General features: G+C 44.9%; 1 long non-coding RNA gene across 2 annotated transcripts in view; it reads right to left on the reverse strand.

The window, feature by feature from the left end:
• LOC140211808 (uncharacterized) overlaps nt 1-5,471 on the reverse strand; it is a 36,101-nt gene extending 30,630 nt beyond the window's left edge. For both annotated transcript variants that reach the window (XR_011889593.1, XR_011889594.1), the window contains exon 1: nt 5,284-5,471. This is a non-coding gene — a long non-coding RNA (uncharacterized lncRNA). The remainder of the gene's footprint in view (nt 1-5,283) is intronic.
• Nucleotides 5,472-13,018: the final 7,547 nt, after the last annotated feature.

Genomic DNA, 13,018 nt, shown 5'->3' on the forward strand with positions numbered 1-13,018 from the left:
CCAATTTTGGCTGTCTGTGGTGAGCGCTGATCCGCAACTGTGAGTGCTGTTACCTGTTCTTCCTGTTCGGACTGGGCTTGCTGGCTCTGTTGCACTGTGCGAGCCTCTTCTGCCAACTCAGACTCCATTGACTTTATCTTCTTCTGCAACTGACTGTTGAACTTCAATGTGGATGGGGCTTGCCACTCTACAAGTAGTTGTCACATCTACCAGCCCAGCTTCTGCAAGTTGTGCTGAAGGGGCTCGGCCTGAAACATCGACCTTATTCCCATCCATAGATGCTGCCTGAGCTGCTGAGCTCCTCCAGCACCTTGTGTGTATTGCTCTAGATTTCCAGCATCTGCAGTACCTCGATGTACTACTGACTTTAGCCCCTCTCCCATCTGCCCAATGAAATTCAGAGCCGAGATCAGCTGTTCTCTCTCCACTGGGCCCGCCGTAGCTGGTCGAACCTTGCTAGCAGAAGTGTACGGTTATGGCCGATGTGGACATGGAGATTCGCTGAAGCAGATGAACAGTTTACTGACTTTTAGGAAGAACTGTGCAGAACTAAAGGAAAAGCAATAATAAACGCTAAGTCAACAGGGCCTTAACTAAACATCTCAAGCTAAAACCTGACATTGACACTGCCTCTCCAAAGCATTAACTTAATACTAAATAAATACCGTTCCTTTACAGTGTCAATCTAAGTGGTAATCTTTCCTGGAACATGAACAAAAAAAAGGAGGGAGCATTGACGTGGCTGTGCTTTTGGTCAAGATTCGACAAGACTGAAACAAGAGGAGGGAGTTAAATACAACCACAGTGAAACACTAATTAGCTGGAATGTGCATACTCGCGAGTGTAATTGTAGATCCCGTTCAGCAGCCCGCCTGAGAGGGTGCCCAGACTCCATGGTTGTGACAAGGGGAGTTAACGTTTCAGGCTAAGACCCTGAATCAGGATCTGATGCAGCATCTTGACCTGAAAAACCAACAACTCTTCTCCCTCCCCAGATCCTGCTTGACCCACTGAGATATTTCAGCTGTTTGTTTCCCACTTTTTGCATCCTGATGCGTGATCTAGCCTTGTCTGACTCCCTACCAATCACTGTGGTTGGCTTATAACTTGCCTCTCAATTCAAGGGCAAGTAGAAGTGGAGAACAAATGCAGTTAATGCCTACATAGAAACATAGAAAATAGGTGCAGGAGTAGGCCATTCGGCCCTTTGAGCCTGCACCACTATTCAGTATGATCATGGCTGATCATCCAGCTCAGAACCCTGTACTTGCCTTCTCTCCATACCCCCCGATCTCTTTAGCCACAAGGGCCATATCTAACTCTCTCTTAAATATAGCCAATGAACTGGCCTCAACTGTTTCCTGTGGCAGAGAATTCCACAGATTCACCACTCTCTGTATGAAGAAGTTTTTCCTCATCTCAGTCCTAAAAGGCTTCCCCTTTATTCTCAAACTGTGACCCCTCGTTCTGGACTTCCCCAACATCAGGAACAATCTTCCTGCATCTAGCCTGTCCAATCCCTTTAGAATTTTATACGTTTCAATCAGATTCCCCCTCAATCTTCTAAATTCCAGAGAGTACAAGCCTAGTCGATCCAGTCTTTCATCATATGAAAGTCCTGCCATCCCAGGAATCAATCTGGTGAACCTTCTTTGTACTCCCCCTATGGCAAGAATGTCTTTCCTCAGATTAGGGGACCAAAACTGCACACAATACTCCAGGTGTGGTCTCACCAAGGCCTTGTACAACTGCAGTAGTACCTCCCTGCTCCTGTACTCGAATCCTCTTGCTATGAATGCCAGCATACCATTCGCCTTTTTCACTGCCTGCTGTACCTGCATGCCCACTTTCAATGACTGGTGTACAATGACACCCAGGTCTCGTTGCACTTCCCCTTTTCCTAATTGGCCACCATTCAGATAATAATCTGCTTTCCTGTTCTTGTCACCAAAGTGGATAACCTCACATTTATCCACATTAAATTGCATCTGCCATGAATTTGCCCACTCACCTAACCTATTCAAGTCACCCTGCATCCTCTTAGCATCCTCCTCACAGCTAACACTGCCACCCAGCTTCGTGTCATCCGCAAACTTGGAGATGCTGCATTTAATTCCCTCATCCAAGTCATTAATATATATTGTAAACAACTGGGGTCCCAGCACCGAGCCTTGCGGTACCCCACTAGTCACTGCCTGCCATTCTGAAAAGGTCCCGTTTATTCCCACTCTTTGCTTTCTGTCTGCCAACCAATTCTCTATTCACATCAATACCATACCTCCAATACCGTGTGCTTTAAGTTTGCACACTAATCTCCTGTGTGGGACCTTGTCAAAAGCCTTTTGAAAATCCAAATATACCACATCCACTGGTTCTCCCCTATCCACTCTACTAGTTACATCCTCAAAAAATTCTATGAGATTCATCAGACATGATTTTCCTTTCACAAATCCATGCTGACTTTGCCCGATGATTTCACTGCTTTCCAAATGTGCTGTTATCCATCTTTGATGACTGACTCTAGCATTTTCCCCACCACCGATGTCAGGCTAACCGGTCTATAATTCCCCGGTTTCTCTCTCCCTCTTTTTTTAAAAAGTGGGGTTACATTAGCCACCCTCCAATCCTCAGGATCTAATCCAGAATCTAAAGAGTTTTGAAAAATTATCACTAATGCATCCACTATTTCTTGGACCACTTCCTTAAGCACTCTGGGATGCAGACCATCTGGCCCTGGGGATTTATCTGCCTTTAATCCCTTCAATTTACCTAACACCACTTCCCTACTAACATGTATTTCGCTCAGTTCCTCCATCTCACTAGACCCTCGGTCCCCTACTATTTCATGAAGATTATTTATGTCCTCCTTAGTGAAGACAGAACCAAAGTAGTTATTCAATTGGTCTGCCATGTCCTTGTTCCCCATGATCAATTCACCTGTTTCTGACTGTAAGGGACCTACATTTGTCTTAACCAATTTTTTGCTTTTCACATATCTATAAAAACTTTTATGGTCAGTTTTTATGTTCCCTGCCAGCTTTCTCTCATAATCTTTTTTCCCTTTCCTAATTAAGCCCTTTATCCTCCTCTGCTGGACTCTGAATTTCTCCCAGTCCTCAGGTATGCCGCTTTTCTGGCTAATTTGTATGTTTCTACTTTGGAATTGATACTATCCCTAATTTCCCTTGTCAGCCACGGGTGCACTACCTTCCCTGGTTTATTCTTTTGCCAAACTGGGATGAACAATTGTTGTAGTTCATCCATGCGACCTTTAAATGCTTGCCATTGCATATCCACCGTCAACCCTTTAATTATCATTTGTCAGTCTATCATAGCTAATTCATGTCTCATACCTTCAAAGTTACCCTTCTTTAAGTTCAGAACCTTTGTTACTGAATTAACTATATCACTTTCCATCTTAACGAAGAATTCCACCATATTATGGTCACTCTTACCCAAGGGGCCTCACATGACAAGATTGCTTAACTAACCCTTCCTCATTGCTCAATACCCAGTCTAGAACGGCCAGCTCTCTAGTTGGTTCCTCGACATGTTGGTTCAGAAAACCATCCCGCATACATTCCAAGAAATCCTCTTCCTCAGCACCCTTACCAATTTGGTAATTCACCCAATCTATATGTAGATTGAAGTCACCCTTTATAATTGCTGTTCCTTTATTGCACGCATTTCTAGTTTCCTGTTTAATGCCATCCCCAACCTCACTACTACTGTTAGGTGGCCTGTACACAACTCCCACCAGCGTTTTCTGCCCCTTAGTGTTATGCAGCTCTACTCATATCGATTCCACATCCTCCCGGCTAACGTCCTTCCTTTCTATTGCGTTAATCTCCTCTCTAACCAGCAATGCCACCCACCTCCTTTTCTTTCATGTCTATCCCTCCTGAATATTTAATATCCCTGAATATTGAGCTCACATCCTTGGTCACCCTGGAGCCATGTCTCTGTGATCCCAACTATATCATATTCATTAATAACTATCTGTACATTCAATTCATCCACCTTGCTATGAATACTCCTTGCATTGACACACAAAGCCTTCAGGTGTGCTTTTACAACACTCTTAGCCCTTATACAATTATGTTGAAAAGTGGCCCTTTTTGATTTTTGCCCTGGATTTGCTGGCCTGCCACTTTTACTTTTCACCTTACTACTTTTTGCTTCTACCCTCTTTTTACACCCCTCTGTCTCTCTGCACTTGTTCCCAACCCCCTGCCACATTAGTTTAAATCCTCCTGAACAACAGTAGCAAACACTCCCCCTAGGACATTGGTTCCAGTCCAGCCCAGGTGCAGACTGTCCTGCTTGTACCGGTCCCACCTCCTCCAGAACTGGTTCCAATGCCCCAGAAATTTGAATCCCTCTCCCTTGCACCATTTTTCAAGCCACGTATTCATCTGAAATATCCTCCTATTTCTACTCTGACTAGCACGTGGCACTGGTAGTAATCCAGAGGTTATTGCCTTTGTGGTCCTACTTTTTAGTTTATCTCCTAACTCCCTAAATTCACCTTGTAGGACCTCATCCTGATTTTTACCTATATCGTTGGTACCTATGTGCACCACGACCACTGGCTGTTCACCCTCCCACTCCAGAATGTCCTGCAGCTGCTCAGAGACATCCTTGACCCTTGCACCAGGGAGGCAACATACCCTCCTGGAGTCCCGTATGCGGCAATAGAAGCACCTATCCATTCCCCTTACAATCGAATCCCCTATCACTATAGCTCTCACACTCCTTTTCCTTCCCTCCTGTGCTGCAGAGCCACCCATGGTGCCATGAACTCGGCTGCTACTGCCTTCCCCTGATGAGACATCTCCCCCAACAGTATCCAAAACAGTATATCTGTTTAGGAGGGAGATGACCTCAGGGGACTCCTGCACTACCTGCCTACTGCTACACTGTTTAGTGGCCACCCATTCCCTTTCTGCCTGTGTAGCCTTTACCTGCGGTGTGGCCAACTCACTGAACGTGCTATTCACGACTGTCTCAGCATCGCGGAAGCTCCAGTGTGAATCCAGTCGCAGCTCCAGCTGCTCAATGCGGTCTGCCAGAAGCTGCAGCTGGACACATTTCCTGCACACACAGTCGTCAGGGACACTGGAAGTATCCCTGATTTCCCACATGCTGCAGGAGGAACCTACCACGGGACCGATCTCAGCTGACATGACCTACCCAATACACTACAGCCTCGCCGCCTTCCATGCTTCAAATAAAATACTGCTGCAGACCGTTCTCCTTTTAAAGGAACTTACCCGGCCTTACCTCACTTGGAGTGAAGCTCGTCCTCAGCCTCTGCTCGCCGAAGCCTCTCGAGACAAAGCCTTCCTACTCTGTCTCCCACTACTCCGTCGCCCACTCCGTCAAACTGCTCTCTTTTAAATACTCCTGCTGCCTCATTGACTGACTTGCACGCGCTTGCACAGTCCTGTCCCAATCAACTGCCGAGAAAAATTTATCCTGTGAATAGAATTTTAAAAAGCAATTAGATCACTCCCTCTGTCTTGGAACTATTCTGAATCCAAGTTTCCACAGACACCTCAATGGTTTACATTGATCACCAATGATTTCATACACTAATCACCAATGATTTCACACAACGCTCTCCAATCTCACTATCTCCAATGATTCCACATGTTGATCTCTAATGGTTTGCACACTGATCACAAATAATTTCACACACTCATTTCCAATGATCTTTTCACACTAATCTCCAATGATTTCACACATTGATTCCCAACAACATAATCTCCTGACCTGCTGCTTTAGTCTGCAATCAAATATTTGATAATGACCCACCCTTTATTCTGTTCTGTGGGAAAGTACCTTAGAGAAACTACTGCAACCTTCAGAATTGAGAGAGGACTAGGCCTTTCCCACGGATTACTTCACAGACACCCACACCGTGTCTGGGTCAACAAAGGGAGTTTATTACTCAAGAATTAACACAAATCACTGCCTTTCCATCACCTGGAGTACAGCTGAAAAGATTTCAAGGTGACACAATTTCGATCCACTTCACTTAGGTAAGACTTCTAAATGTCAAACTTCTAATCAGCTTAATATGAAAGTAATTTTAATAATTTACCAAGAAGAAGTTTGAACAGACATGGTCCACTTTGTAAAAAAAAACAGGGAACAGCTTTTTAGGGCAACACACACAAAATGTTGGAGGAACCCAGCAGGTCAGGCAGCATTTATGGAAAAGAGTAAACAGTCGACGTTTCAGGCTGAGCCCCTTCATTAGGGCTGGAAATAAACAGGCTCTTTGGCCTATCAGATCAACATTAGCCTTCACTCACCCACTTACATTAATGTTTTTATTTCCCCCACATTCCCATCAACTACCTCTAGTTTCTACCACACATCTACACTGTAAATTAGGACAATTTACAGTGGCCAACTAGCATACCAATATGGGAGGAATATGGGAGGAAACTAGAGCACCATGAGGAACTCTATATTGTCACAGGATAAACGTGCTAACTCCACTCAGCAGCACCTGGGGTCAGGATCAAACCTGGATCCCCGGCACTCTGAGGTACCAACAAATTAGCTGCACTGCTGTTCAACTCTGCCTTCCAATCCAAAACAAGGTAGTCCAGCTGCAAGTGCGGCCTAGGCATTGACGCAGAACAGGTACATCCCAGAGTTAAATATTAGCTCCCTTTGCTTTTGTAAAACTTGGGGGCTGACTGTACACAAGTAAATTCCTTTGGTTCTTGCATCATACATCCACAAAGCAGTGACTGAACCATATCATTACAAACTGACAGTTTTGCCTCTATTCCCAGAGGAGCTAGTGCAAACTCTTCAGGTCTTAATGTCACTTGATTAGTCTGACAAGCATCCATAGGCTGCTTGAGATGAATCAAAGTGAGTGTTCTTGCTGACAAATGCTAATTGGTCAGGTTTCTTCTGATAAACCCCCACAACATACTCAACATTATAGTAACAGCTTCTTGCCCTCTGCCACCAGGTTCCTTAACAGACCATGAATGCATGAATGCTATCTAACTTTTTGCACTACTTTTGAAAATATTTCTTACTGCATTTTATAGTAATATATATATATATGTGTCTTGCTGCTGCAATACAACAAATTTCATGACATGCAATATGTCCGTGATAATAAACCTGATTCTCACAAAATCTTACCAGATGAGTGCCCCTTTGCAGAAAAGGGAAGGGATTCAACGGTTATACACTACAGAATGAACAAATTAATAATGGCTAGATTAACCTTATGGTTTCCAGGAGGAATAAATTCTTCCACATTTTCAATTATTAAAGATTAAAGTCTGTCACGAGCCTTGTGGCCCATCAGGCCGGTGCTTATGCCAATTTCCGTGGCGTGAAGTGACTGAGAGTACAAGACTCCCCCTCCGCCCCAATAGGATGCCAGTCTATCACGAGGTTAAACCCCAGCATTTTTGCTGGTGCCCATTCTCAGCTGGGTAGACTGGAGCATTGTGTGGTTAAGTGCCTTGCTCAAGGACACACATACTGCCTTGGCCAAGGCTCAAACCCCCGACCTTCAGATCGCTAGTCCAACACCCTAACCACTTGGCCACATGCCAAGTGGTTATAGCGCCAAAAAATAAAAAAATACAACCTGAAATTCTTACCCTCCACAGACGTCCACAAAACAAAAGAAAAACCCCAAGATTTTGTTCTCACTTTCGCCATTTCATGCCACTCCCATACCTGAATCAAAAGCCTGTGGGTCTGCCTCACTGCAGACACACAAAATCTAAGCCTGTTCTTCACAGCTATAATGAGGGAATGGTATACAGCCACAGGTGCCTAACTTTACATGGACTGAGACCCTGGCTCAGGAACTTTCTGCTCATGTAAATTGGTAAATTGGTTTATTATTGTTCAAACAGATGCTGGAAATCCAAGCAACACACACAAGATGCTGGAGGAACTCAGCAGGTTAGGCAGCATCTATGGAAAAGAGTAAACAGTTGATGTTTCGAGCCGAGACCCTTCATCAGGACTGGAGGAAAAAGATGAGAAGTCAGAGTAAGATGATGGGGGAGGGGAGGAATAAGTACAAGGCAGTAGATGATAGCTGAAACTGGGAGAGGGTGAGGTGTGAAGGAAAGAGCTGGGAAGTTGCTTGGTGAAAGAGACAAAGGGCTGGAGAAGGGGGAGTCTGATAGGAGAGGACAGAAGGCCATGGAAGAAAGGGAAGGGGGAAGAGCACCAGAGAGAGGTAGTGGGCAGGTAAGGAGATAAGTTGAGAGGGGAAATGGCAATGGGGAAGGGTAAAGAGGAGAGTCAAAGAGGGGGAGAGCGGGATCTCCCGGTGGTCACTCTAATTCTCTTTCTCATTCCCATTCCGACATGTCAGTCAGTCCATGGCCTCCTCTACTGACACAATGAAGCCACACTCAGGTTGGAGGAGCAACACCTTATATTCAATCTGGGTAGCCTTCAACCTGATGGCATGAATATAAATTAGTCAAACCTGTGGTAATTACACCCCCACTTCACCATTCACATTCCCATTTCTGTCTCACACCTTATCTCTTTACATGCCTATCACCTCCCTCTGGTGCTCTTCCCCCTTTGCTTTCTTCCATGGCCTTCTGTCCTCTCCTATCAGATTCTCCCTTCTCCAGCCTGTTATCTCTTTCACCAATCAACTTCCCAGCTCTTGACTTCACCTGCCCCCCTCTCCTGGTTTCACCCATTGCCTACCACCTTGTACTTATTCCTCCCCCCTGATATAGATCATTCCATCATATTGGGATAGCACAAGGGAAAAGAAATACCAGAATACAGAATCTGGTTACAGAGAAGGTGCAGCGCAGGTAGACAAGAAGGTGTAGGGCCATAGCAAGGTAGGTGGTGAAGTCAAGTGTTATCATATCATGAGATGGTTCTGTAGTTTTATTACAGTAGGATAGAAGATGTTCTTCAGACTATTCATATGTGCTTTCTGGTTTTGTATCTTCTGCCAGTGGAAGTGGGGAGAGGAGATAATGTGCAGGGTGGGTGGGTCTTTCCTTACTCCTTCCCATAGATGCTGCCTGAGCTGCTGAATTCCTTGCCTGTGTTACGCTTTCATTATGTTGGCTGCTTTACCATAATGGCTAGTGTACTGCAATCTCTATGGCAAATCTCTCCTCAGATAAAATCATGGACATACAGATACAACAGAGATTGGAAAAATTGGAATCGCTGTTGCTCAAAGTGTGAAGAGAGGCAACGGGGCACTCTCCATGAACTCCAGTGCACAACTGGACACAACTCCCGTGATATTCTGCAACGTAAATGTGGCTTATGGGTCAACTGGCCACTTCTGGGGTAGGTCTGCAAGATGCTCAGGGCTGGCTTTGTTAGGCATTGTGCAGGAGGTACAGAAGCCTGAAGTCTCACACCACCAGGTTCAAGAACAGCTATGTCCCTTCAACCGTATAGTTTTTGAACCAACAGACCGAACCCCAATCACTACTACTCTCTGACCACCTTGCACAGTAATGAGCATCTTTTTTCTGTCCTAATTGTGTTTACTAATAAGATTGTTAATAATTTATGTTTACTTTATGTTTTCTTTTGAATGTTGGTATCTGAGGTTACGTGCCTGTGATGCTACTCCGAGCAGGTTTTTCAGAGTTCAAAGTAAATTTACTACCTAAGTGCATGTATTTCACCATATATGCCTGTGTGTACATGCACTTGTGCTGGAGACAAAAAACTCGATTTTGACTTTGGAAGCTGTTCCAAGTGAGCTCTTCAAGTTTCTACCCACCCAAACCCCTATGCCCCCCACCCACCCTTCCTGGCCATGACCAGCTCGATTGCACTTTCCAAGCCCAGCTGAGAGTGCTAATCCTTAGTCTAATGGCAAACTTGCGTCTCCTAGGTGCCCTGACTAAATCAGTCACAGACAGACCCTTGATCTCTCCGACTTGTAAACACTGGCAATAACCCCTTGTCCCCATAAACCAACAGGCACCACTGTCAGCCATTCCTCATGGTGAATGGTATATTTGTGATTATAAGGATGACAACATCTGATCGAAAAAGTACAGTTATGATCAGAGACAGTGAAGAAGGAGTTGTTCTACCTAGAGCAGAGAAGATTATGGGCCTATACTGCAGTGTGGGCAATGTGCAAAAGAGGAACCATTTAGAGGGGTCAGAACCAAATACTACTTAGCCAGTTGGGCACCGTGGACTGGTTCAGCTGAAGGGCCTGTATCAAAGCTGTAATGCTCTATGACTTAGAGACTTCTGTGCATTTCTGATAAACATCTACAGGAAAGATAGAACTTTATTCCCTGCAATACTACAGAAATTGTGGGAGATCTTATGGAGGTTTACAAAATTATGAGGGATATAGATAGAGTGAATGCATACAGACATTTTCTCCCCAGGTTGGCTGAGACTAGAGTTAGAGCTCATCGGTTTAAGGGGAATCTGAGGGATAACTGCTTCACTCAGAGGCTAGTGGAAGTGTGGAAGGAACTGCCACCAAAATGATAGATGCAGGCTTAATTCTTACATTTAAGGGAAGTTTGGATAGATATGTGAATGGGAGGGGTTTGGAGGGATATGCTCTGGGTGCAGGTAGATGAGACTAAGCAGAAGATAAGGTTGGCAAGGACAAGATGGGTCAAAGCTCCTGTTTTGGTATGGTGATACTCTATGACTCTACCTAATTACAGTAAAAGGAACAGGAAGGGATATAAGGAATGTTGTCTTGTGCAGGAGAAAGGGCAGGGTTTGGGGCTTCTTGTTGGGCACAATGGACCGAATGGAGTTATTCCTGTTGTGTTTCTTTCCCCAGTTCTGTTCTGCATCCCACTATCAAGACCTGTCACCTCTGAGTGCAGGTAACCAGGAAAGGAATTAGAAGGAGAAATGTTAGGTATGTGAAAGAGAACAAGGTACAGAGAAACATACTGGGGGGAATTAGACTGGAAGACTGATGGGAGCTGGCAGGGCTCCAAAGGGCAGAGTGGTCTTGTTTTTTCATACCGAGTAAATAAATAAAACCACATGCGCTTACTTTCATTAAATTAAACTCAGACACACTCAGAGTAGCTTTGGGAGGTGAAGGATTCTCATTCACTATTTGAAGCCCAACTTTCATGTTACCATTGTAAGGAAAATTCATAAAACATACATTACAACACAGTAGAGGCCCTTTAGCTACGATGCTGTATCGACCTTTTAACCTACTCTAAGATCAACCTAACCCTTCCCTCCCTACATAGCCCTCTGTAATCTTAGAGACAAATGTACCTATCTAAGAGTTTCCAAGAGCTGGTGTTTAAACTGTCCAAGCACCAGGTAAGAGTATCTAAGAGTTTCTAGCCCTAATTTATCTGCCTCAACCATCATACCTGGCAGGGCATTCCACACACGCACCACTCTCTGTGTAAAAAGCTTACCTCCAGCATTCCCCCCATACTTTCCTCCAGTCACCTTAAAATTATGCCCACTGGTATAACTATTTCTGGCAAAATGTTCACTGGGGGCATTAAATGCATTTTATTACAGATATGAAGTCAAACATATTTAATAATTACGAAGTCTTTGGTAAAGAGAGAAACGATCCCGTTAGAGAATGGATGGTTCGTTGTGAAGGTGGGGCACAAGATTCAAAGATTCAAAGCATATTTATTATCAAAGAATGTATAAATTATATGCCTTGAAATTTGCCTGCTTACAGGCAGCCAGAAAGCAAGAAACCCGAATAACCCAATTTTTAAAAGAGCAAGACCACAAAGCCACAACACAGGGAAAGAGAGAGAGTAACAAAACCACAGGTCATGGAAACAACAGAAGCAAGCCAACGGCATTCCGAACTGGACTGAGTCCCAGATCCGCTCCTGGAGCAGCAGAGTAGGCCCAAGCCTCGGTTCCAGATCATCAGCGGAGCAAGGATGCAGAACTGCCAGATCTGCTCACAGCCTCAGCACCGCAGAGAAAGTAATGAACATTTGTGGGAGAGCGAGCCTGACCCACGTCTCTGTTTCCAACACTTGGGCTTCCAGACGATCTGAGCTGGTGTTTAAACTGTCCAAGCACCAGGTAATGCCTCACTCTAGGACCCAGACCCCAGCACCACGACATGTTCTCGATCTCACCAAATCAGCTCGGTGCTTGGAGTTATCCAACCTCACACCCTGGTTAGGTGGAAGAGTACTGACACTCTTCCACGTCAACTCCTCTCCAAATCGCTCACTCCATCTCCAGCAGTAATACGAACTCCTTCTGTGAACCCAACGGATCAAACATGTCGCACCTCGCAATGCCCCGCCACGGCTCATCCCCTGAACCAGCATTGCCTCCTCACTGTCTACAGCAATAGTTCACCACAACTTGTTCCAGAAAAAAATGTTGCAAGTAATGTTTTTAGCCGAAACTCTTGCCTTTCGAATGCTTTTAGTCGAATCTCTTGTCTTTCGATCTACGAGTAAGCTGTCGCGTGGCTTCATTCACGCCATCTTAAACCAGAAGGTGGACATAAGTGACAAGAGGGTGTGGAGTTTGGAGGGGGATGCTATGAAAAGCAATGGGGGTGGGGTGTCCCATCAGAGTAGGCCTATTCATGAGTAACACACACAAAATACTGGAGGAACTCAGCATCTATGGAAAGCAATAAGGAGTCATCGTTTTGGGCAGTGACCTTTCATCAGGCCCATCTGTGAACTCTATAAGCTGAGGGGATTGTGGTAATTATCCATGCCCTCCTGAAATGGAAATAACTCTGTAGCACTACACTTGATACAAACTACATCCCCAGTCTCAACCTAAAGTCTAGCTTTTCTCTCCATGCATTGCTAGAAGCCGGCTGTATGTTGCAGCCTGTTTAACATCATAGACCTGACTGGTAAACTGAGTGAAGCTTGGCGCTGGCTAAATAGCTATAAAAGGCTGAAACATGCTGGATGAAATTGGCGTTCGTAGACGGTTGATCCCGTGACTCTTCCAATGAGAATTCCAGCTATGTTATCAGTTGCAGAGCTACAGGGAG

Source organism: Mobula birostris, chromosome 18 (genome assembly GCF_030028105.1).
Source record: "Mobula birostris isolate sMobBir1 chromosome 18, sMobBir1.hap1, whole genome shotgun sequence".
NCBI lineage: Eukaryota > Metazoa > Chordata > Chondrichthyes > Myliobatiformes > Myliobatidae > Mobula > Mobula birostris.